This window comes from Equus caballus, chromosome 3 (assembly GCF_041296265.1).
Source record: "Equus caballus isolate H_3958 breed thoroughbred chromosome 3, TB-T2T, whole genome shotgun sequence".
Lineage (NCBI taxonomy): Eukaryota > Metazoa > Chordata > Mammalia > Perissodactyla > Equidae > Equus > Equus caballus.
In genome coordinates this window covers 21,278,687-21,306,409 of record NC_091686.1, presented here as the reverse complement: position 1 = coordinate 21,306,409, position 27,723 = coordinate 21,278,687, and the positions used below count along the sequence as shown (strand labels likewise).

The 27,723-nt window shown below is 37.4% G+C and overlaps 2 long non-coding RNA genes across 2 annotated transcripts in view; both read left to right on the top strand.

The window, feature by feature from the left end:
• LOC102149407 (uncharacterized) overlaps positions 1-27,723 on the top strand; it is a 135,389-nt gene that overhangs the window by 64,920 nt on the left and 42,746 nt on the right. The window lies entirely within an intron of this gene.
• Positions 1,042-14,531, top strand: LOC111772785 (uncharacterized). The gene is made up of 3 exons (XR_002806825.2): positions 1,042-1,235; positions 11,863-11,938; positions 13,423-14,531. It is a non-coding gene; the product is annotated as an uncharacterized lncRNA (long non-coding RNA).

Sequence of the window (27,723 nt, the reverse complement as noted above, 5' to 3'; positions counted from 1 at the left end):
TTACCTATTGGGGCAAATAGAGTTCCAGGGAGGTATAAGAAGGATCTATAGGAAATGTTCAAGTCATGGAAGGCTAGACACTAATTCTGATTGTGATGAAGATCAAGAGAACAATGGCAGTAACATACATCACAAGTGATGCTACTAAGAAATATCCTTCTCTTTTTAGAAAAAAATAGATCTAACATCTATTATTCTGTAAGAATAAGTGAGAACAAAATTAGTAATGGTCCAGCTGGAAGTTTCTTCTTCAAAGTTGCCAAAGGTAGAGGCAGTATGTTCTGGGATATCCTTGGCTACTGCTCTCCTAACTCAAAACCTGATGTCCACTGCCTTCACTCAGGCTCTTCTGGCTGGTTCCATTCCACAGCCCCTGACTCAGAATTTTATTGTTGAGAACCCTTTAACACCCAGGTTGGGAAGCAAAAAGTAGAACCCTTAGGTGAGGCAGAAAAATCTCAGAAACAGGAAAACACAAGAAACTTGAGCCTCAGGACAATTTTTTAGAAGGTTTGTGTCCCCCTAAAATTCATAGGTTGAAACCTAATCCCCAGTGTGATGGTATTTTCGGTGGGAACTTTGGCAGGTGAATACATCATGAAGGGTCTGAATTAGTGCTCTTATAAATGAGACCCCAGAGGGATCACACATGTCTCCTGCCATGTGAGGACACAGCACAAAGATGGCTATCTGTGAGTTAGGAAGCAGGCTCTCACCAGATGCCAACTCTGCCAGTGCCTTGATCCTGGACTTTCTAGCCTCCAGAATTGCAAGAAATAAATTTCTATTGTTTATAAGCCACATAGTCTATGGGATTTTATGATAGTAGCCTGAGCAAACTAAGACATTACAAAGAGGAACAAAGGAAATTGGACCATAGCTTTTAAAAATAAATATGAGCAATATGGCATATAGCATAATATGAACCAAACTGTGATAAAAAACAATGTCATAATATGCATATATGTAATTATGTATATTTTTAAATAGTTGAAGTTTTTCATGACTTATCTGAATGCAACATTAACTTCTGTGTAAAAGTCTTGGTCTTGAAGTGACATCAGCATCCTGGTGGAATGAGCTCTCCCCTTAGACTCTCCCCTCTAAGAAACAGTGAAAAGGACATTCACATACCAACAGAGGACATTCACACAAGACAAAAGACATCTAAGAGACCCCCACAGCCATACATCTGAAAGTGGAGATGCTGGACCCCACAAAGGAAGTGGAAGGAGGTAAGGGTAATCTTCTATTCCTCCTGAATGACAGCGATCCCAGGAGTGCATGTGGCTCTGAGAGGAGAGGGGAGAGGGGTAGCCCTTTGTGGGAACACCATCACTTTTCAAGTTCCCTTGTAGCCTGTGGGAAAGCCCCACACAGAGGTAACTAGGCTATTGTGAGGGTGTCTTCATCAAGCTAGAACCCCAGAAGAGCAGATAGTGAGGGCAGAGTGAGAAGCCCCTGGGATTGTGCAGGCGAAAGAAAGCACCTCTCCTCCCATCTGGTGCTCCAGCTTAGCCGGTTGGCTGGAGCGCTGCACAGATAGAAAAGCAGCCAGCAGCTGGAGCAAGTGAGCCATGGATTGTGGTGGGCTCAGAATACACAGATTCTGCCCCCCACCCAGTGGTGGGAGGTGGAAGCTGCAGCCAGATGCTATCACTATGTGGAGGCACAAATCCATGCTATCAAGCGATATGAAAAAATATATTAAATCTCCATACCAGAAGGAAAATGACAAGTACCCAGAAACCAACCCTAAAGATACAGAAATTTATAATCTAAATGACAGAGAATTCAAAATAGCTATTTTGAAAAAAACTCACCAACTTACAAGAAAATACAGATAGACAGTTCAGTGAAATCAGGACCTTCTTCACAAAAGAGATTGAAACTATAAAGAAGAAGCAATGAGAAATATTGGAGATGAAAAACACAGTGGATGAGGTAAAGAAAAATCTGGACACACAAACAATTGAGCTGATATGAAGGAATGAAACAGCAGTCTTGAGGACAGAAATATAGAAATGCTTCAGATGGAGGAGGAGACAGAATTAAGACTAAAAAGAAATGAAGAAATTCTCCAAGAAATATCTGACTCAATTAGGAAATGCACCATAAGGATTATTGATATTCAAGAGGGAGAAGAGAAAGAGAATGGAGCAGAAAGCTTGTTCAAAGAAATAATAGCTGAGAACTTCCCAAACCTGGGGAAAGAGCTGGGACTAAAAGTGAAAGTAGCAATAGATCTCCTAACTATATCAATGTTAAAAGACCTTCTCCAAAACATATGTAAAGCTGGCAAAAGTCAACAACAAAGAAAAAGTATTAAAGGCAGCAAGGCAGAAGAAAACTTACAAAGGAACCCCTATCAGGCTTTCAGCAGATTTCTCAGCAGAAACCTCACAGGCTAGGAAAGAATGGGAGGATATATTCAGAATTCTGAATGACAAAACTTTCAGCCAAGAATACTCTATCTAGTGAAAATATCCTTCACATATGATGGAGAAGTAAAAACTTTCCCAGATAAACAAAAGCTAAGGGAGTTCATTGCCACAAGACCCCCTGACACACACAAAAAATCCTCAACAGGGGCTGGCCCCATGGCCAGCTAGTTAAATTTGCACACTCAGGGTTTCTCCAGTTCAGATCCTGGGTGCAGACATGGCACCACTCATCAGGCCATGTTCAGGCAGTGTTCCACATAGCACAACCAGAAGAATATACAACTATGTACTGGGGGACTTTGGGGAGAAGAAAAAGGAAAAAAAAAAAAAAAGAAGATTGACAACAGATGTTAGCTCAGGTGCCAATCTTTAAAAAAAAAAAAAGAAATCCTCAAGAAGCCCCTCATATCTGGAGAAAAAAAAAAGGAAAGGGGTTACAAAGCTCTGAGCAAGGAGATAAATAGGTAGGCAAAATCAGAAAATTGTAGTTCTCTATCAGAACAGGTTAGCAAACAATTATAACTTTAAAGATAAAGGGTAAGAAAACACCAAAAATAAACACAATCTCATCATTTTAACAGTAAACTCACAACACAAGATGGAATAAGGTGTGGCAATAACAACTTAGAAGGGGAAGATATAGGGATGGAATTGGCTTAGTCTAAGGAAATAAGAGGCTATCAAAAATGGACTATCTCATCTATGAGATTTTTTATACAAACCTAATGGTAACCACTAAACAAATAATTAGAATAGAGACACAAATGATAAATAAGGAGAAGACTAAGAAAACCATCATAGAAAACTACCTAACCGAACTGGTAGTCTGAAATACATGGGATGAGAAACAAAGGAAATGCAGAAGAACTGGAAAACAAGTGATAAAATGGCAGCATTAAGTGCTCATATATCATTAACCACTCTAAATGTAAATGGATTGAATTCTCTAATCAAAAGACACAGAGTGGTGGGATGGATTAAAAAACAATACCCAACAATATGCTGCCTCCAGGAAACACATCTCAACTCTAAAGACAAACACAGGCTCAGAGTGAAGGGATGGAAGATGATACTCCAAGCTAATAGCAAACAAAAGAAACCAGGTGTTGCCACTTATATCAGACAAAGTAGACTTCAAGATAAAACAGATAAAGGAGACAAAGAGGGGCAGTATATAATGATAAAAGGGACACTCCATGAAGACATAACACTCACAAATATTTATGCACCCAACACAGGAGCAACAAAGTACACAAGGTAACTATTAACAAACCTAAAATGTCTGTTTTAGACAAGATATTAAGAACAACACAATAAAAGTGGGGATCTCAACACCCCACTTCTGTCATTGGCTAGATCATCCAGACAGAAAGTCAACAAGGAAATGGTGGAATTAAATGAAAAACTAGACTGGGTGGACTTTGTAGATATATATAGAACACTCCATCCAAAACCAGCAGAATACACATTCTTCTGAAGTGCACATGGAACATTCTCAAGGATAGAGCGTGTGGTGGGAAACAAGGCAAGTCTCAATAAATTTAAAAAGATTGAAATCATATCAAGCATCTTTTCTGACCATAATGCCATGAAACTAGAAATCATCTAAAGAAAAAAGCTGGGAAAGGGACAAAGATATGGAGACTAAACAATATGCTACTGAACAACCAATGGATCATTGAAGAAATTAAAAGAGAAATCAAATAATATCTATGGACAATTGAAAATGTAAACACACCATACCAACTCATATGGGATGCAGCAAAAGCAGTCCTAAGAGAGAAATTCATAGAAATACAGGCCCACCTTCACAAACAAGAAAAATCTCAAATAAGCAATCAAACTACACTTAATAGAATTAGAGAAAGAAGAACAAACAAAGCCCAAAGTCAGCAGAAGGAGGGAAATAATAAAATTAGAGCATAAATAAATGAAATTGAAACAAAAAGAGAGTAGAAAAGATCAGTGAAACAAAGAGCTGGTTCTTTGCAAAGATAAACAAAATTGACAAACCCTTAGCCAGACTCACTAAGAAAAAAAGAGAGAAGGCTTAAATAAATAAAATAGAAATGAAAGAGGAGATATTAAAATGGATACTACAAAAAATACAAAAGATTATAAGAGAATGCTATGAAAAACTATATGCCAACAAATTGGACAATCTACAAGAAATGGATAAACTCTTAGACTCATACAACCTCCCAAAACTGTATCAAGAAGAAATAGAGAATCTGAATAGACCAATCACAAGTAAAGAGATTGAAACGGTAATCGAAGACCTCCCCAAAAATAAAAGTCCAGGACCAAACGGCTTCTCTGGAGAATTCTACCAAACATTCAAAGAAGATTTACTATCTATCCTTCTCAAAGTATTCCAAAAATTTGAGGAAGATGGAACATTTCCTAACACATTCTATGTGGCCAACATCACCCTGATACCAAAGCTAGGCAAGGGCAACACAAAGATGGAGAATTTACAGGCCAATATTGCTGATGAACATAGATGCAAAAATCCTCAACAAAATATTGGCAAACTGAATCCAGCAGTACATTAAAAGGATCATACACCATGATCAAGTGGGATTTATACCAGAGACACAAGTATGGTTCAATATCCACAAATCAATGTGATACACCACATTAACAAAATGAGGAATAAAAACCAGATGATCATCTCACTAGATGCAGAGAAAGCATTTGACAAGATCCAACATCTATTTATGGTAAAAACTCTCAATAAAATGGGTGCAGAAGGAAAGTACCTCAACATAATAAAGTCTATATATGACAAACCCACAGCCAACATCATACCGAATGGGGAAAAACTGAATAGCCATCCCTCTGAGAACAGGAACAAGACAAGGGTGCCCACTCTCACCACTCTCACCATTCAACATAGTACTGGAGCTTTTGCCCAGAGCAATTAGGCAAGAAAAAGCAATAAAAGGAATCCAAACAGGCAATGAAGAAGTGAAACTCTTGCTGTTTGCAGATGATATCATTTTATATACAGAAAACCCTAAAGAATCCATTGGAAAACTATTAGAAATAAACAAAAACTACAGCAAAGTTTCAGGGTACAATATCACCTTACAACAATAGGTTGCATTTCTATACTCTAATAATGAACTAACAGAAAGAGAACTCAAGAACACAATACCTTTCACAATAGCTACAAAAAGAATAAAATATGTAGGAATAAATTTAACCAAGGAGGTGAAAGTCCTATACAATGAAAACTATAAGACGTTATTGAGAGAAATCGATGATGATATAAACAAATGGATAGATATTCCATGCACATGGATTGGAAGAATAAACATAGTTGAAATGTCCATACTACCTAAAGCAATCTACATATTCAATGCAATCCCAATCAGAATCCCAATGACATTCTTCATGGAAGTAGAACAAAGAATCCTAAAATTCATATGGGCAACCAAAGACCACAAATAGCTAAAGCAATCCTGAGAAAAGAGAACAAAGCTGGAGGCATCACAATCCCTTACTTCAAAATATACTACAAAGCTACAGTAATCAAAACAGCATGGTACTGGTACAAAAACAGGTGCATAGATCAATGGAATAGAATTGAAAGCCCAGAAATAAAACCACACATCTACATACAGCTAATCTTCAACAAAGGAGCTAAGAACATACAAAGGAGAAAGGAAAGTCTCTTCAATAAACAGTGTTGGGAAAACTGGATAGCCACATGCAAAAGAATGAAAGTGGACCGTTATCTTTCGCCATAGACAAAAATAAAGTCAAAATGCATCAAAGACTAGAAGGTAAGACCTGAAATCATCAAACTTCTAGAAGAAAATATAGGCAGTATACTCTTTGACATTGGTCTTCAAAGGATCTTTTTGAATACCATATCTACTCAGGCATGGGAAACAAAAGAAAAAATAACAAGTGGGAATTCATCAGACTAAAGAGCTTCTGCAAGGCAAAGGAATCAGGATCAAAATGAAAAGACAAACCACGAACTGGGAGAAAATATTTACAAATCATGTATCTGACAAGGGGTTAATCTCCATAATATATAGGGAACTCGCACAACTGAACATTTAAAAAAAAACAATCCAATCAAAAAATGGGCAGAGGATATGAAAAGACATTTTTTCCAAAGGAGATATACAGATGGCCAATAGGCACATGAAAAAATGTTCATCACTAATAATCAGGGAAATGCAAGTCAAAACTACACTAAGATATCACCTTACACCCATTACAATAGCTATAATCACCAAGACAAAAATAACAAATGTTGGTGAGGTTGTGGAGAGAAGGAAACCCTCATATACTGCTGGTGGGAATGCAAACTGGTGCAGCCAGTATGGAAAACTGTATGGAGATTTCTCAAAAAATAAAAAAATAGAAATACCATATGACCCAGCTATCCCACTACTGGGTATTTATCCAAAGAACTTGAAATCAACAATCCAAAGAGACTTATGCACCCCTATGTTCGTTGCAGCATTATTTGCAATAGCAAAGACATGAAAGCAACCCAAGTGCCCCTCGACTGATGATTGGATAAAGAAGATATGGTATATATATATAATGGAATACTACTCAGCCATAAAAAAGGGAAAAATTTTCCCATTCACAACAGTTATGTTGAAGGTCTTATATTAAGAGAAATAAGCCAGACAGAGAAAGAGAAATACCATATGATTCCACTCATGTGTGGAAGATAAACAAACACACGGACAAAGAGAAGAGTTTAGTGGTTACCAGGGGCAAGGGGTTTAGGTGGTGGGCACCAAGGGTGAACGGGTGCACTTGTATGTTGACTGACATATAATAATGTACAACTGAAATTTCACGATGTTATAAACTATTATGACATCAATAAAAAAATGCTTAGTCTTCGTTGCTTGTTGTTCATATGGAAGAACCCTTCATAGTTTCAAAGTCTGAAATGAAAAATGTGCTGAAGAAGCCTATACATTCCTACATGTGCAGAATTGTCATAAAATGTCTTAAGCAGGAGGAAAAAGTCATTACAAATCTGTTCTCTCATTTGGCCAGGTTGCTTTAATTCTTAGCCTTTTTTGCTTCAATCAATCAAGAAAAAGTTCTCCTACAGATTCAGAGCTCAGAAGTACACTCCTCTTTGCTCCTGTCCATGCCCAAGCCTCTTGATCTCCAGGGAAAAGGTTGACATCGGAGGAGAAACCTTTGTTTCACTTTGTTCCAGCAAACTGTTTAAAACATTCAGGCTTTTTCCTGAAATTTGAGAGTCTTCTTTCTCTGTCTAAAAATTTTCAGTATTTTAGAAGGATTCCTAGAGTTTTTTAGAAAGGATTCCTAATTAGTTGAGGGACCTACAGGGTGAATATTACTAATATTAAATAACAACATAAATTAAACTTCTATAGTTTCTAAGCTGCTCCTTTCTAATGAAACATTCCATACATGCCTTTTAGGCTCCAATACAATATTAATAAGACATATTAACTCAACATATCAATGTGGCAATATTAATTATCACAAGAATATTTAGATATGAGGTTTGGTGCTTTTATTTGATTGGACACACATGGACTGGCAATGGAAGCAGCAATTTAGCATTGTCTAAAAGACAAAGATTTGGAAAAACTTTAAAAGTTTTGACCACAAGGATTACAAATTTTAATCTAATGATGCCGATTTACTGGATCCTGGTAAGCAACATGAATGAAAAGCATATTCTAGAAGAAAAAACCAGTGATGAATTCCAGGTAACTGATTTCAGATAAGATCCTTAAGTACTAAAATATCAGCAGGTTTAGTAGACTCACAAACATGAGGCTACACAGGACTCTAAGCTAATAGACAGATGACATCAGAAAATATATACCAGGAAAGACCATGGCCTTGAATTTTGATTATGGGCGGGAAGTGAGGATATTTTGAACACTGAGGATTACAACAAAGAGAAATGGTAGCAAGGAAAACCAGTTTAAAAAGTAATTCTGATGTATATCAGGAGGGACTTGAAATAAGAAAATAACCTCTAAGATTTTATTTGTTGCTTCTCGTGATCCTGATCCAGTATTTCAGTTCTAGGTTTCTATTAAGGTGCTTGGTAAACCTCAACAATCAACCAAGGGCCAGCCTATGATAAGGGTTTCCATTTTAAACAAATTCAAATAATGAACCAGAAAAAGAAATAAAGTCCATTTAAGGCATTGGTGTGTTTGTAGAAGACCTGGGTTATGGTGGAAGAGCAGAGTAGCAGTAAAGAACAAAGGTTCTGATGTGAGATAGACATTATTTCCTCCATGTCCTTCCTATGTGACTTTGAGTGGGCCTATTATTTGACCTATATGACCTTTGATAGGCCTACAGTTAGCTTTAGTAGATATCACCAGTTTTCTAAAGTAGTTTTACCATTTTATACCCCCACCGGCATTGTTTCAGACTTTCAGTTTCTCTGCATGCTCACCAACATTCTGGTGAGCATATGGTAGTTTCTCATGATTTTTATTTGCATTTTTCTGATGACAAATGGTATTTAGCACATTTTCATGTGTTTATTAGATTGATAGATGTCATTTTTGTGAAGTGCCTGTTCCGATCTCTTGTTTATGTTTTAGAATTAGTTTTTTTGTCTTTTTCTTATTGATCTGTAGTTTTAAAAAATATATTATAGATATTAGTTCTTTATTGGATAGCTATTACAAATATCTTCCACTCTAGCTTGTTGTTTCATCCTCTTAATGGTGTCTTTGATGAACAAAAGTTCTTAATTTTAATGTAGTCAAATTTATTAATGTTTTCCTTTATAGTTATCACTTTCTGTGTCTTTAAGAAATCTTTGTCTACCCTAAGGTCTTTTCTAATACCTTATTGGCTTCGTTTTAAAGTTTAAATCTTTAATCCATCAAGAATTTATTTTAGTAAGAAATATGAGGTAGGGATCCAATTTTATTTTTTTCCAAATGCTCTTTCAGTTGTCAAAAAGCATTTGTTAAATAATTCATATTTTAAATGCTACCTTTAGGGAATTTCCAATCACAATGACTCCATAAGTTTATGATATGAAACACTGTTCAATAAAATATTAAAACACCAAAAGACCCAGGTAAACTCAGAAACAAATAAATATCTCTGTGAACCAAATATAGAACAGAAAAGAAAAGTAGTGAGTGGAGCTGAAGTCAATGGCTTTCTGTGCTGTGGGTTTAAAAAACAAAAGGGCAATATTTGCCAGTGTTCAGCTCTCATGAGATAAGGAGTACTTAAAGTGCTCCATATGAAGCAGGGATGTGAATCCTGGGTTACCATGTGAATCCAGGGGCTAGAGTAAGGGATCTTCTTCTCATGAAAGAAGGTTGAGGTCGGGGTGGTTGGGAGAGGGGGGAGGATTTCTTGTCACTATGTTGGGCTGTGACTTTCAGAGAACTTCAGGATACATTTGAAGTAAGATGTATCCTCTTAACCAGAAGAGAACCAAGCTACCTGTGAGCTTCATGAAGCATTAGAGATATCTTCCATATCAGCTTGGGACAGGAATCCTAACATGCCATTATCAGACCTCATTCTCGACTGGGGGATCAGGATTTGGGTGGAGGTAAATGTAAAACTACATGACTAGGGATTGGATTAAACACTGGAGGAAGAGAAAGGGGGAACAAAAACCTAAAAATAGGTGAAAATTCCAACAGACAAACAGATTTACTCATCTGAAAGAAGCCAACCAAATTAACAATCAGAATTTGAATTCACTCTAGACAGAACTGATTTCATGGAACTTCAACATAAATGTATTTAGGATGCTCAAGGCGATAAATGAGGAATAACTTTAATAAAAAAAATGAAGAAATCACTTCAAGAATGAAAACCACAAACTGTAAATGGGAAATTCAGTGAAATGATGGTGAAACAGCAGAAGGAAATAAAACATTGACTATAATTACTTGGGAAAGAAGTAGAAGAAAAAAAATTGAAGATAACATCGAAAGGAACACAGAGTGAGTTACATAAAAGGAAATAGGGGATTGAAATGCAAAAACTGAACAACATTAAATAAAAATGAAGAATTAGTTTAAAAAGAGTTTGAAGGAGAAAAAAGTAGATATACCAGATAAATGAGTTCTAACATATTCATACTATATTCCCAGAAGAGAGTAAAAAGGAAATAAGACAAATAGTTAAAGGTAACATGTTTCAAGAAACATTCTCAAAATGAAAGTTCTGAATCTATTACATATTGAAAGGGCCACACATTGTATGTTGAACAAAATTGACCCAAAATAGTCAAAATGAATTTTATCTTAGTAAAGTGACTAAATTCCACAAAATAATGAGTGAATTCAACAGTCAGGCAAAAAGGTTAAGTCACTTATAAGGAGAAAAAATATCAGGTTTACTTCAGTGACATGAGTTGGATTTTCTGGGAAGCAGTTGCTGAGATGGAGTTAGGAATACAACTAGCACTTGTAAAAGGAAAAGGAAGAAGCTCAACTGGGCAAAGAGAGGGATCAGTCTATAATACTGACCTGACCCAGCCTCTGTCAGCTCAATGAGGAGCCCCAGAGAAAAGATCGCCTATTGGAGGAGCCCTGCATTTGTCAGGCATTAGCTAGGCCCTTGTACCACCACCTAGTTCAGTCATTGCTGGGACTGCCCTGAGAAGAACATGCCTTCAGCTACCACTACTTTGCTCAGTCATTGCCCAGGTACTACCCTGAGAAAAGCATGACCTTGATTCAAAAACTGAGGCAGACCCTGCTGAAACTAACAGCTGGAGGTTGTACAGTAACCACACTGCTCAGACCTGGTAGCAAATCCTTTCCTAAAGGGAATATCTGAGCAGCACATCTCTGTGTCTGCCGCAGCTCACTCCCTGTGTTGTGCAGATCTGCTCCTTCATACCCATGAAGGCAGCAGCTCCTCCAGGACTCTGGTGGGCCTCTGTTCCTGAGGGGAAGCTTAGAATAGGGAAATTAGTGTGATGAACTACAACCTCACTGCTGCAGGTTGGTCTTGGGACTAACAGGTACACATTATCTCCATCCTCCAGTTTCAATTCTAAATTCCCCTCACCATTAACTACCACCTCTGCTAGTCTCAGTGACTTCCCTGATAGGGTGACCCATTCCTGGGCCTGGGTCCTTGCTAACCATAATCTTCTCAGGCTGGGGATTGCCCTTAACAATTCAGTCACAACTGGGTAAGAAAATGCCAAGAGATGCCCAATTATGTTACCTGAGTTTCACACATATCTGTGTAGCAGAAACCCTGGTTTCTTCTGCTAGGTCAGATCTTCTGCTAAGATCATTTTCCCCTAACAAGGTGGTGACTTCCCTTATAAGGAGCCCAGAGTGCTCATGTGGCAGCTGTAGCCTGTAGCTCAAAAATACCAATTTGAAGGAACTCTTCCTATATCTCCTGGTAAAAGTGTTTCCTTTTTGATGACCAGGACCTCTCACTCTGCAGAGCCCAGAATTGTGGAGATGGGAAACACAAAATCCCTTGGCAGGTCATTAGAAGTGATGGTAAGTGGGACCCCCTCCTACTTCTACTCCTTGATTCCTTAATGCTGTGTTCTATTGAGGACACAAGCACCACATAAAGGTCTCTGATTCAATGTGTATACCATGACCTGGGGGATGGCTCCCCATCCTTGAAGGATATTGGTTCTGAGCTGGTCCTTCAGCAGTCTATTCCAATGCTCTATTAGATTGGCAGCTTCTAGGTGGTTCAGTAAGTGATACAACAGGTGGAATCCCATGGGCACACTTCTACGTTCCCTTTATTGTAAAAAGGGATCCATGATTGGGTGCTATGTTCTGTGGGGTTCCCTGCCTATGGAACAGGTATCCCTTAAGCCCCTAGATAGTATTGCTATCTGAGGCCCTGAGGGAAGGAAAAGCAAACCCATAACTGGAATAGGTATCAGTTCCAGTTGGCCCTTCCAACATGGAATGTAATCAACTTTCCATCTAATGGCTGGTTGCCATGTTGGACACTCAGCCTTGGTGTCTGCTGCTGGCAAATTGGGCATATAGAGACAACGGTAGCTAGATCAGCCTTGGTTAAAAAGAGTCCAGGTTGCTGGGCCCATGTATAGCCTCCATCTCTGCCACTCTGGTCACTTCATTCATAGGCCCATTGTGCTGCCTGGACAATGACAAAAACTGGCTAATATTAACTCACCAAGTCATTTTGTTTACTTGGTAGTTTAATGCTTCTTCCATGATATATGCTTCCTGGTGAGCATAGATGCACAATGCAAAGATCTTCATACTGCATGCCTACTCTCATCCATATGCCTTTTCCCCAGGACTCCTTGTCTCCAATCTTTCAATCTTTTACCTTCCAAGTTCCTGACCAGTAGGCTAGGCCATTTGTTACTGTCTATGAGTCCATACATTCTCTTACCACAAGCCACTTCTCTTCCATACAAATTGGACAATGACCCCAAAAAGCTCTGACCATCAATAAAGATTTTTCTCTCCCTACTGTCTTTCAAGGTTACCCTGGAATGAGGCTGTAATGCAGTTACCATTCATTTTTGGCTTGAGTCTCACCCATTCATTACCTCAAAATTCAGGCTTTACTCACCTCTTTCACATAGTTTACATAGGTGTATTGTATATGGGTGTGATGTACATAGGTTATATATAGGCCATAGATGTGAGCTGAGGGAGAGACTCTGGTGAACTATGGTGGATGATACTGGGGTCTGGCCTACCTGCTTATGCAGCTTACATGTACTCTCTGGTTTTGCTCATGATTATCCTATATGTACTATTTCTATCTTAGAATTGATTACTGGTGAGCCAATTTAACTTTATGACTTGCCGAGTTCAACAGTTCTGGACATATGATCACTAGGTGTCCTATGGTCAAGTGTTCCATCTGTCAGGCCCAAGTATTCATGCCAGAAGCTGTTTTTTAAAAGTCATGTAATTTTATGCTCTAGATGTCATAGCCTTGCTCCACGACCTTAAGGTCTATGTTTTGATTCTTCCTCTAGGGCTTGCTACAAACACACTGCACCTGTTATCACAACTGATACAGCACCCCAGGATCTGCTGGATTGTATGACTCAAGTGGTAGAGCCACTTGCACCATAACCTGTACCTTCTACAGAGCTCTCTCCTGTTCCTGGCCCCATTCAAAGCTGGCAGCCTTTTGTATTACTGATGTGTGGGCCAGAGCAGCATCCCTAGCTGTGGAATGTGTTGCCTTTAGAACCTGAAAAGGCAAAATAGGCATTATACCTTCTATAAATAATGATAGTATTGACTCTTCTTTTCCAGTTTAAGACCTGCTATTTCTTTCTCTTGCTTAATTGCATCAGCAACTGTCTCTATAACACTGCTAAATAATAGCGGTGAAAGTGAACTGCTGAAAACTTGGCTTAGTGTATTCTGAGGGAGAAGAGAGGCTCTTTGATAATTTAAAAACATTTTTTTCCTGTGGTACTTAATCCATTTAGATTTGTTCTCTCCTCTGAAGGTGCATTTTATTTTCCTAAAAATCCATCCATTCAATAATATTTTCAAATCTATAGAGTTAAAAAAGTAATCTGTTATAATATGTTTTATATTTCCTCTGAATCTATTTCCCCATTCTAATTTTTTATATTATTTATGTTTTCTACTCTTTTTCTTGTTTGTACTACTTATAAGCTAAATGGTTTACTGGTGCCCTACAATTTCTTGAATTGGAACTTAAACTTTTATTCTTATGTGAATAACTTATAAATTAATATAGCTATTTAAGGGTATATAATTTCCTCTGAGCACTGTGGTTATCCTATACAGTCTGATAGATAGATGCTTTTCTGTTGTCCTTTTTGTAGAAATTGTGTAATTTTGGTTTTGATTTCCTTTTTGTTCCCAAAATTGTTAAGAAAATTGTAAAAGTATTTCCAGAGTATTTTTCCCCATTTGATCAGAGAATTTTATCTGTACCATTTCTTCTTCTTGGAATTTATTGATTTTTTTTTTTGAGGGCTAATATATAGTTAATTTTTGTGAATGTTCCAAGGTTCTTGGAAGACAGTATTATGTATATATATTGCATAAATATGTATATTAGATATATATTGAACATAAATATTACAGATTGTTAGGTCTTCATTATGGGTATATTATCTATTGCTATGTAACAAATTACCCCCAAATTTAGCAGCATTAAGCAACAAACACTTATTATTCCAAGTTTCTGTGGATCAGGAATCCAGGCACAATTTACTTGTGTCTCTAGGTCAGGGTCTCTCACAAGGCTGCAGTTAAGGTGTCAGCCAAGATTGCAATGATCTGAAGGTTCAACTTGGGGAGGATCTGCTTCCAACCTTACTCACCTGGCTGTTGTGAGGCCTCAGGTTCTCACTGGCTATTGGCTAGACATATTAACTCCTTGCCATGTAAGCCTCTCCACAGAGCAACTTACAACATGATAGTTGGTATCCCTCAGAATGAGTGAGGGAGAAAGCAAGAGAGAGTGTAATCCAGATGAAAAGCAGAGTCTTTTTGTAACTTAATCTCAGAAATGACATCTCATCACTTTGCCACATTCTTTTGGTTGTAAGAGAGTCACTAGGTTACTCCATACTCAAGGGGAGAGGATTACACAAGAGCATAAATACAAGAAAGCAGGATCATTGCGGACCATTTTAGAAGGTGTTTATTATAGTCTTTCATATGTTCCCAATGACTCATGTCCCTTGCACTTGCAAAATATACTTATTCCGCCTTCCCCCCCACCCAGTCCTCTAAAGTCTTATCCAGTTATAGCATCAGCTCACAGTTCAGGACCTCATCATCTAAATCACATCCTGTCGTAGATGAGGCTCCTCAGGTGTACTTCCTTAAGTACAACTCTTGCAGTTCTTCTCAATCTGTAAAACTCCTCTCCACCTATACTCAACATGTAATGGTGAGGCAGGCATAGGGTAACAATTATAGACATTCTTGTTCAAAAAGTGGGGATATGGGAGGCACAAAATAGTCACTAGTCCATTGCAATTCTGAAATACATTTGGGCCAGTGTTGGAAGTTCCTTGATTAGGTCTGAAGATCTAGGAATGATTCTCCATAGGTTTTGGCTCTGCTGTCTGGGCTCCTGGTTTCACTCTGTGTCATCCTTTTTCTTTTTCAAGAAAAGTAGCACATGTTACAGTCAAGAAGATCAGCCTGCTTTTCCTGCCAGTAGAATTGGGGGAGGGGGGTTGTCTAGTGGCCTCTTTGTTTTCTACTGTACTTCTCATTCTGTCTCTTTCAGTTCAAGTTGGCAGAGTTATTGCTGATGTAATTCATGAAAAAAATTTGTGGGCCCCCTGTGACTCTCATTAAGGTTCACTCTGTTACACAAAAGTCACAACCAGAAAACTCTTCTAGATAAGCCTTTCTTTACTTTAGGTTCCTACAAGTCTGCAGGACACAGCTCTCAATCTTCCTAGAGACCCTATTGTTTGAGAGGATCTGTGAAGCACACCTTTAATCTTGTTAAAAGGCCCTTTGTGTGACTATGCATAGTACTCTGAAGGCACCACCTTTTATCTTTGTAGTCTAACAAAAGTTTTTAGACATACCCTTGGTATCACCTTTAGACTAGGGTTCTCCTGGAAGTGCTACAGTTTGAACTATTTCTTTTTTTTTTAATTGAGTTAACGATAGGTTACAATCTTGTGAAATTTCAGTAGTACATTATTGTTTGTCAGTCGTGTTGTAGGTGCACCACTTCTCCCTTTGTGCCCACCCCCTACCCCCCTTTCCCCTGGTAATCCCCCTAATCTGTTCTCTTGTCTACATTTTTAAATTCCTCATATGAGTGGAGTCATACAGAGATTGTTCTTCTCTAATTGGCTTATTTCACTTAACATAATTCCCTCAAGGTCCATCCATGTTGTTGCAAATGGGACGATTTTGTTCTTTTTTAAGGCTGAGTAGTATTCCATTGTATATATATACCACATCTTCTTTATCCAGTCATCTGTTGATGGGCACTTGGGTTGCTTCCATGTCTTGGCTATTGTAAATAATGCTGCAATGAACATTGGGGTGCATCAGACTTTTGGAATTGCTGACTTCAACTCTTTGGGTAGATACCCAGTAGTGGGATAGCTGGGTTGTATAGTAGTTCTATTTTTAATTTTTTGAGGAATCTCCATACTGTTTTCCATAGTGGCTGCACCAGTTTGCATTCCCACCAGCAGTGTGTGAGGGTTCCTTTTTCTCCACAACCTCTCCAACATTTGCTACTATTAGTTTTAGATATTTTTGTCATTCTAATGGGCATAAGGTGATATCTTAGTGTAGTTTTGATTTGCATTTCCCTGATGATCAGCGATGATGAGCATCTTTTCATGTGCCTATTGGCCATCCATATAGCTTCTTTGGAGAAATGTCTGTTCATGTCTCCAGCCCATTTTTTAATCAGGTTGTTTGATTTTTTGTTGTTGAGTTGTGAGAGTCCTTTATATATTATGAATATTAAGCCTTTGTCAGATATATGACTTGCAAATATTTTTTCCCAGTTAGTGGGTTGTTTTTCTGTTTCAATCCTGTTTTCATTTGCCTTGAAGAAGCTCTTTAGTCTGATGAAGTCCCATTTGTTTATTCTTTCTATTGTTTCCCTTCTCTGAGAAGACATGGTGTCAGAAAAGATCCTTTTAATACTGATGTCAAAGAGTGTACTGCCTACGTTTTCTTCTAGAAGCCTTATGGTTTCAGGTCTCAACTTTAGGTCTTTGATCCATTTTGAGTTTATTTTGGTGAATGGTGAGAAAGAATGGTCAATTTTCATTCTTTTACATATGGCTTTCCCGTTTTCCCAGCACCATTTGTTGAAAATACTTTCTTTTCTCCATTGTATGCCGTCGGCTCCTTTGTCGAAGATAAGCTATCCATAGATGTGTGGTTTTATTTCTGGACTTTCAATTCTGTTCCATTGATCTGTGTACCTGTTTTTGTACCAGTACCATGCTGTTTTGATTACTGTATCTTTGTAGTATGTTTTGAAGTCAGGGATTGTGATGCCTCCTGCTTTGTTCTTTTTTCTCAGGATTGCTTTAGCAATTCGGGGTCTTTTGTTGCCCCATATGAATTTTAGGATTCTTTGTTCTAATTCTGTAAAGAATGTCATTGGGATTCTGATTGGGAGAGCGTTGAATCTGTAGATTGCTTTAGGTAGAACAGACATTTTAACTATGTTTGTTCTTCCAATCCATGTACATGGAATGTCTTTCCATCTCCTTATGTTGTCATCCAATTCTCTCAGAAGGGCCTTGTAATTTTCATTGTATAGGTCTTTCACTTCCTTAGTTAAATTCACCCCAAGGTATTTTATTCTTTTTGTAGTGATTGTGAAAGGTATTGTGTTATTGGAATATAAAAATGCTGCTGATTTATGTAAATTAATCCTATACCCTGCAACTTTGCTGTAGTTATTGATTACTTCTAAGAATTTTCCAATGGATTCTTTGGGGTTTTCTATATATAAGATCATGTCGTCTGCAAACAGCGAGAGTTTCGCTTCTTCCCTCCCTATGTGGATTCCTCTTATTCCTTTTTCATGCCTGATTGCTCTGGCCAGGACCTCCAGTACTATGTTAAATAAGAGTGGTGATAGAGGACATCCTTGTCTCGTTCCTGATTTCAGGGGGATGGCGCTCAGTTTTTGCCCATTGAGTATGATGTTGGCTGTGGGTTTGCCATATATGGCCTTTATTATGTTGAGGTAGTTCCCTTCTATGCCCATTTTGTTCAGAGTTTTTATCATAAATGACTGTTGAATCTTGTCAATGCTTTCTCTGCATCTATTGAGATGATCATGTGGTTTTTATTCCTCAGTTTGTTGATGTGGTGTATCATGTTGATTGATTTGTGGATGTTGAACCATCCCTGTGTCCCTGGTATGAATCCCACTTGATCATGATGTATGATCCTTTTGATGAATTGCTGAATTCTGGTTGCCAGAATTTTATTTAGAATTTTTGCATCGATGTTCATCAGCAATATTGGCCTGTAGTTCTCTTTTTTCATGGTGTCCTTGTCAGGCTTTGGTATCAGCGTGATGTTGGCCTCGTAGAATGTGTTAGGAAGTGTTCCATCCTCCCTAATTTTTTGGAATAGCTTGAAAAGGATAGGTATTAAATCCTCTCTGAAAGTTTGGTAGAATTCCCCAGGAAAGCCATCTGGTCCTGGGGTTTTATTCTTTGGGATGTTTTTGATTGCTGTTTCAATCTCTTTCCTTGTGGTTGGTCTGTTCAAATTGTCTGCCTCTTCTTGAGTGAGCTTTGGGAGATTGTAGGAGTCCAAGAATATATCCATTTCCTCTAGGTTATCCATTGTGTTGGCATATAATTTTTCGTAGTATTCTCTTATAATCCATTGTATTTCTGCAGAGTCTGTTGTTATTTCTCCTCTTTCATTTCTGATTGTGTTTATTTGAGCTTTCTCCCTTTTTTTCTTTGTAAGTCTAGCTAGGGGTTTGTCAATTTTATTTATCTTCTCAAAGAACCAGCTCTTTGTTTCATTGATCCTTTCTACCGCCTTTTTCATTTCAATAGCATGTATTTCTGCTCTGATTTTTGTTATTTCTCTCCTGCTGCTGACTTTGGGCTTTGTTTGTTCCTCTTTCTCTAGTTCAGTTAGGTGTAGTTTAAGATTGCTTATTTGGGATTTTTCTTGTTTGTTAAGATGTGTCTGTATCACAATGAATTTTCCTCTTAATACAGCTTTTGCTGTATCCTATATGAGTTGGTATGGCATGTTATCCTTTTCATTTGTCTCTGGGTATTTTTTTATTTCTTCTTTAATTTCTTCAATGATCCATTGCTTGTTCAGTAGTGTATTGTTTAGTCTCCACATCCTTGTGCCTTTCTCAGCTTTTTTCTTGTAATTAATTTCTAGCCTTATAGCATTATGATTGGAGAAGATGCTTGTTATTATTTCAATTTTTTAAAAATTTTTAGAGGCTTGCCTTGTTTCCCAACATATGGTCTATCCTTGAGAATGTTCCATGTGCACTTGAGAAGAATGTGTATTCTGCTGCTTTTGGATGAAGTGATCTATATATGTCTAGTAAGTCCAATTGTTTTAGTTTTTCATTTAGCTCCACTATTTCCTTGTTGATTTTTTGTCAGAACGCCTGTCCATTGATGTGAGTGGGGTGTTGGGGTCCCCTACTCTTATTGTGTTGCTTTTAATATCTTCCTTTAGGTCTGTTAATAGTTGCTTTATGAACTTTGCTGCTCCTGTGTTGGGTGCGTAGATATTTATAAGCATTATTTCTTCTCGATGCAGTGTCCCTTTGATCATTATATATTGTCCCTCTGTGTCTCTCTTTACCTGCCTTATTTTGAAATCCATTTTGTCTGATATAAGCACTGCAACACTTGCTTTCTTTTGCTTGCTATTAGCTTGAAGTATTGTCTTCCACCCCTGCACTCTGAACCTGTGTTTGTCCTTGGGGCTGAGGGATGTCTCCTGGAGGCAACAAATTGTTGGATCTTGTTCTTTAATCCATTTTGCCACCCTATGTCTTTTTATTGGAGAGTTCAATCTGTTTACATTGAGGGTGATTATTGATACATGTGGGCTTAATGCTGTCATTCTGTCGCTCGTTATCTGGTTTTCCTGCATTACCTTTGTTTCTCTTCCTGTGTGTTTTAGCCTACCCATTGACTTCTGCGATTTCTTATGCTGGGTTTCTTAGATTTTTCCTTATTTATGCTTTGTGGCTTTGTTCTGTTTTTTAGTTTAGTGGCTACCCTGAAATTTGTATTTAGAGTCTCATGTATAATATAGTCTATTCTCTGGTGGTCTCTTACTTACTTGCCCTAGACTGATTAAGTCCCTTTGCTCTTCTCATCCTAAATTATTGTTTTCATCTCTTATTCCAACTCATGTTATGAGTTTGTAGTCAGAGTGATAAGATCATCTTTACTTTGGTGGTTTCCTTACCTTTATCCTAATGCTATAGTTGAATATTTGCTATCCTATTCTGGTTCTATCTATCTGTCTCCCTACTCTGTGGTTTGTGACCCCATTCTCCCTTTTTTTCAGGTATGAGAGCCTTCTTGAGGATTTCTTGTAGTAGAGGACTTTTGGTTACAAATTCCCTAAACTTTTGTTTGTCTGGAAAAGATTTAATTTCTCCCTCAGATCTGAAGGATATTTTTGCTGTATAGAGTATTCTTGGCTCAAGATTTTTATCCTTTAAAGTTTTGAATATGTCACTCCATTCTCTCCTAGCTTATAAGCTTTCTGTAGAGAAATCCACTGAAAGTCTGATAGGAGTTCCTTTGTAGATTATTTTCTTCTGTCTTGCTGCCCTGAGTATTCTTTCTTTGTCGTTCATTTTTGCCATTTTTACTACTATGTGCCTTGCAGTAGGTCTTTTTACATTGACAAATCTAGGAGATCTGAAAGCTTCCTCCACACACATTTCTCCCTCAATCCTTAGATTTGGGAAGTTCTCTTCTATAACTTCCTCAAGCACACTTTCTGCTCCATTTTCCTTTTCCACGTTCTCAGGAATTCCTATAATCCTTAAATTCATTCTCCTCATTGAATCTGCTATCTCTCTGATATTTTCCTCATTCTTTTTAATCCTTAGTTCTCTTTCTTCCTCTGTCTGGAGCCATTCAGCCTGTCTATCTTCAATTATGCTAATTTTCTCCTCTATGGTGTCTACACGGGCATTCAGGTAATCTGTATTCTGTTTTATCTGATCCATCATATTTTTCATCTCTAGTATTTCTGTTTGATTCTTCTTTGTAATTTCAATCTCTTTTGTGAAGTAACTCCAGAACTCGTTGACTTGTTTCTCTATCTTTCCCTCTACCTCATTGAGTTTTTTGATGATAGCTACTCTGAACTCATTTTCACTTAGTTTACCTATTTCCAAGTCCTTAGGACTTAATTCTGTGTTTTTATTGTTTTCCTTCTGGTCTGGAGCTTTTATAAATTGCTGGATGGTAGAGGAGCGGTTTTTGCGCATGATGGTTGTATTCGGTTGCAGTTACAGCCTGTCGCCACTAGATGGGGGTCGAGAGCCGCGTGTTCTGAGCTCTCCGCCTTCAGGCAAGATGGCGGCGCCCAGCACGGTTTACAGGGAGGAGGGGCACTTTTTCTCGCCTGCCGATCTGGATTCTGATCAGCTCCCATTCTGTGGTCTCCCGGGGCCCTGGCTTGATGGGGTCCCCATGCATGGAAGCTTTCCCTTGTCAGTGAGTTTCCACTGCACCGGCGGTGGGAGTCCTGGACATCCCAGTCACACGGCCCCTCCCCTGCTCCTTCCTTCACCCGTGGCAGCGATCCCAGTCTCTAGAGGAGGGAGCAAAGTTCTCTCCTGCCCCATTGCAGCTCCTCTGAGGCTGGCTGCAGCGTCTCCATCCTCCGTGGTTTTGTTTCTGTAGTTCTCTGACGGTCTTGGCATTAGGATTATTGGCTGAAATTCAGTTTTTCCAATCCTTTGTTGTAGTTTGGAGGGGAGAGAGTCCCAGGTCAGCTCACCCCACCATTTTGCAATCTTTTCCTCAGAACTATTTCTTAATGTTAGCTTCCTTTAAATCTGGAGAGGCTGAAAATTTTCGAAACCACCCTTTAAAAAAACATTTTTTTAAATTGTGGTAAAATACCATAGACTAGGTGGCTTACACAATAGAGATTTATTTTCTCACAGTTTTGGAGGCTGGAAATCCAAGATCAGCGTGCCTACATAGTCAGGTTCTGGTGAGAGCTCGCTTCCTGGCTTGCAGACTCCTGCATTCTGGCTGTGTCCTCACATAGCAAAGAGAGAGAGCACTGATAACTCTTCCTCTTCTTATAAAGGTGTCAGTTCTATCAGATTTCATTTAATTTTAATCACCTCCTTAAAGGCCCTATTTCCAATATAGTCATGTGGAAGGTTAGGGCTTCAACATATAGATTTCAGTGGGGACACAATTGAGTCCATAGCAACCATATATGTGAGGATTTTTTTCTGGGCTATTATATACCATTGGTCTATATTCTATCTTAAGGCCTATACCACTCTGTTTTGATTACTATAGCTTTGTAGTAAAATTTGAAATCATAATTGTGAGTCCTCCAACTTTATTCTACTTTTTCAATATTTTTTTTGGCTATTCCATGTCCCTTGAGATTTCATATGAACTTTAGGATTTTTTTTTTCTGCAAAAAATTCTTCGTGATTTTGATAGGGATTTCATCAAATCTGTGGATCACTTTGGATAGTTTTGACATCTTAACAGCATTGTCCTCCAATCCATGAACATGGTATGTGTTTCCATTTATTTACGCCTTCTTTAATTTCTATTTTTTCCAGATATAATTGACATATAACATTGTATATGTTTAATATATACAATACAATGATTTGATATATGTATATATTGCAAAATGATTACTGCAATAAGGCAGTTAACACACCCATCATCTCACATAGTTACCATTTGTGTGTGTGTGTGTGTGTATGTGTGTACTGAGAACTTTTAAGGTTTACTCTCTTAGCAACTTTGAAGTATACAGTACAGGATTGTTAACTATAGTCATCATGCTGTGCTAGATCCCAGAACTTATTCATTTTATAACTGGAAGTTTATACCCTTTGACCACCTTTACCCGTTTTCCACATCCCTGGCAACAACCAATCTGCTCTCTGTTTCTATGAGTTTGTTTTTTTTAGATTCCCCACATAAGTGAGATCATACGGTGTCTTTCTCTGTCTGACTTCTTTCACTTAGCATAATGCCCTCAAGGTTCTTCCATGTTGTCACATGGCAGGATTTCCTTCTTTTTATGACTGAATAATGTTACATTACACGTACACACATAAACATATACATACACACACACAGCACATTTTCTTTTTCCATTCATCTGACAGTGGACACTTAGGTCATTTCTATGTCTTGGCTATTGTAAATAATGCTGCAGTGAACATGGGGGTACAGATATCTCTTTGAGACAGTGATTTCATTTCCTTTAGATAAATACCCAGAAGTGGAATTGCTGGTAGTTCTTTTTTTTTTTTTTTTTTTTTTTTTTTTGCTAAGGAAGATTTGCCCTGAGCTGACAACTGTGCCAGTCTTCCTCTATTTTGTATGTGGGTCATCATCATAACATGGCTGCCAACAAGTGGTGTAGGTCTGCACCTGGGAACTGAACCCAGGCTGCTGATGTGGAGTGTGCCAAACTTAACCACTGGGCCATGGGGCTAGCCCCTCTATTTTTAAATTTTTTAGGAACTTCCTTACTGTTTTCCTTAGTGGCTACACCAGTTTACATTCCCACCAGCAGTGTACAAGGGTTCCTTTTCTCCACATCCTTGATAACACTTGTTATTTATCTTTTTGATAATAGCCATTCTAACAGATGTGAGGTAATATTTCATTGTGATTTTGATTTGCATTTCTCTCATGATTAGTGATGTTGGGCATCTTTTCATGTACCTGTTGGCGATTTGTATATCTTCTTTGGAAAAGCACCTTTTCAGGTCCTTTGCCCATTTTTTAATCAGATAATTTATTTCTTTGCTCTTGAGTTATATGAGTTCCTTATATATTTTGGATACTATCCCCTTGTCAGATATATGGTTTGCAAATATCTTCTTCCATTCTGTAGGCTTCCTTTTCATCTTGTTGATCATTACTTTTGCTGTGCAGAGGCTTTTTAGTTTGATGTAGTCCCATATGTTTATTTTTGCTTTTGTTGCTTGTGCTTTTGGTGATATATCCAAAAACTGATTGCTAAGAGTAGTGTCAAGCAGCTTTTTCCCTATGTTTTCTTCTGGGAGTTTTTATGGTTTCAGGTCTTACATTTATGTCTTCAATCCATTTTGAGTTAACTTTTGTGAGTTGTATAAGATAAGGGTCCAATTTCATTCTTTTGGATGTGAATATCCAGTTTTCCCAACAAGATTTATTGAAGAGATTAGCTTTTCCCCATTGAGTAGTCTTAATTTCCTTGTCAAATATTAGTTGATCATATATGCATAGGTTTATTCTAGTCTCTTGATTCTTTTCTGTTGGTCTACATGTCTGTTTTTATGCCAGTACCATATTGTTTTGATTAGTATAGCTTTGTAATATGGTGTGAAATTAGGATATGTGATGCCTCCAGCTTTGTTCTTTCTCAAGATTGTTTTGACTATTCAGGGTCTTTTGTAGTTTCATATGAATTTTAGGATTTTTTTTTCTATTTCTGTGAAAAACACTGGAATTTTGACAGGGATTTCATTGAAAAGCTACAGATGGCTTTGGATAGTATGGACATTTTGACAATATTAATTCTTCCTATCTAAGAACATGGGTTATCTTTCCATTATTTTGTGTCTTCTTCAATTTCTTTCATCAATGTTTCAGTTTTCAGGGAATTCTTTACTCTCAGCAATGTTTTGTGGTTTTCATTGTATGTTTTTCACCTCCTTGGTTAATTTCTAAGTGTTTTATTCTTTTTGATGCTATTGTAAGTGGAATTTTTTTCAGAATTTCCTTGTTTGGATTTGTCATTGTTGGTCTGGAAACAGACTGATTTTTGAGTGTTGATTTTTTTATCCTGCTGTTTTGCTGAATTCATTTATTACTTTTCACTGTGTATGTGTGTGTGTGTAATATTTTTTGGGTTTCTACAAATAAGATAATTTCTCCTGTGAACAGAGATACTTTTATTTCTGCCTTTGCAATTTGGATGCCTTTCATTTATTTTTCTTGTCTAATTGCTCTGGTCAGAGTACCAAAAGCAGGCATCCTTGCCTTGTTCCTGATCTTAGAGGAAATCTTTCAGTCTTTCACCATTGAGTATGATGTTTGCTGTGGGTTTTTCATATATGGCTTTTATTATGTTGAGGTAGTTTCCTTCTATTCCTAGTTTGTTGAGTATTTTTTAACATTGAAGAATGTTGAATTTTGTCAAATGCTTTCTCTGTGTCAATTGAGATGATCACGGATTTTTTTCCTTTATTCTGTTAATGTGATGTATTACATTAATTGATTTGCACATTAGATTAGACTCCAGGAATAAATCCCACTTGGTCATGGTGTATAATCCTTTCAATATGCTGAATTCAGTTTGATAGTATTTTGTTGAGGATTTGCATCAATGTTAATAAGGAACATTGGTCTGTAGTTTTCTTTTCTTGTACAGCCTTTGTATGGCTTTGATATCAGGGCAATGTTGGCCTCATAGAATGTGCTAGGAAGTGTTCCTTCCTTTTCAAATTTTTGTAAAAGTTTGAGGAGGATTAGTGTTAGTTTTTCTTTAAATGTTTGATATAATTCACTAGTGAAGTAATCAGATCCAGGCCTTTTCTTTATCAGGAGGTTTTGATTACTGATTGAATCTCCTTACTAGTTATAGATCTATTCAGATGTTCTATTTATTCATGACTCAGTCTTGGTGGGTTTTGTGTTTTTTAGGAACTTGTCAATTTCATCTAGGTTGTCCAATTTGCTGGCATCCAATTGTTCATAGTATTCTTTTATATATATATATATATAGTTTTAGAGGGAGAGAGAGAGAGAGAGAGAGAGAGAGAGAGAGAGAGAGAGAGAGTTTTCTTTGGTGAGGAAGGTTGGCCCTGAGCTAACATCTGTTGCCAATCTTCCTCTTTTTGCTTGAGGAAGATTAGCTCTGAGCTAACATCTGTGCCAATCATTCTCTATTTTGTATGTGAGATGCTGCCACAGTGTGGCTTTCATGAGTGGTATGTAGGTCTATGCCCAGGATCTGAAGCCGTGAACCCCAGGCTGCCTGAAGCAGAGCATACAAACTTAACCACTGTGCCACTGGGCCAGCCCCCTAAACATATATATATATTTCTGTTGAATTGGTAGTAATGTTCCCACTTACATATCTTATTTTAGCCATTTGAGTCTTCTCTCTTTTATTATTCCAGCTAGTGAAAAGTTGGTCAATTTTGTTAGTAATTTCAAAGAAGCAACTTTTGGTTTCATTTATTTTCTCTATTGTTTTTCTATGCTATTTTATTTTTCTTTGCTCTAATCTTTATTGTTTCCCTCTTTATGCTAGCTTTGGGTTTAGTTTGTCCTTCTTTTTCTAGTTCCTTAAGTTGTACAGTTAGATTGTTAATCTGAGATGTTTCTTCTTTTCTGATGTAAGCATTTATAAATTTCCCCCTTTAGCACTGCTTTCACTGTGTGTCATACATTTCTGTATCTTGTGTTGTCATTCATCTATAAGTATTTTCTAATTTCTTTGATAATTTCTTCTTTGATCCCTTGGTTTTTTAAGATTGTGTTGTTTAATTTCCACAAATTTGTGAATTTTCCAGTTTTCCTTCTCTTACTGATTTCTAACATCATCCTATTGTGGTTGGAGAAGATACTTTATCTTTTATATGATATCTGTCTTTTGAAAATCTACTGATACTTAATTTGTGGCCTAACAAATGATCTGTCCTGGGGAATGTCCCATGTGTACTTGAGAAGAATGTTTATTCTGTTGTTGGGTAAAGTGTTCTGTATATGTCTATTAAATCTAGTTGGTTTATTATGTTGTTCAAATCCTCCATTACCTGACTTATCTTCTGTCTGATTATTTTATTTACTATTGAGAGTGGAGTATTTAAAGTTTCTAACTATTGTAGAACTATTTCTCACTTCAATTTGGTTCATTTTTGCTTCATATATTTTGATGGTCTGTTATTTGCTGCATAAATGTTTATTTTCTTGCTGTATTGAACCTCCTATCACTATATAATGTCTTCCTTTGTCGTTTGTAAACTTTTTTTATTTAAAATTCATTTTTGGGGCTGACCCTGTGGCCTAATGGTTAAGTTCATCACACTCTGCTTTGGTGGTCCAGGTTCAATTCATGGGGTGCAGACCTACATCACTTGTTGGCAGCCATGCTGTGGTGGTGACCTCCATACAAAATAGAGGAAGATTGGCACAGATATTAGCTCAGGGCGAATCTTCCTCACCAAAAAAAACAAACCAACAACAACAACAAAAAACTATTTTGTCTGATATTAGTATTGTTCTCCTGCTCTCTTTTGGTAACTATCTGCATATAATACTTTTTTCCATCCTTTCATTTTCAAACTACTTGTGTCTTTGGATCTAAGTGAGTCTCTTATAAATAGCATATAGTTGGATTTTTTTAACCCACTTTTCCAATATCTGTCTTTTGATTGGAGTATTTAAACCGTTTCTTTTAAAGTAATTACTGATATGGAGATACTTCTGTCATTTTGTTACTTGTTTTCAATATGCCTTATAGCTCTGTTGTCCCTCATTTCCTTCATTTCTGTCTTCTTTGTGTTTATTTTTTTGTAGAGAAATGTTTAAATTCCCATC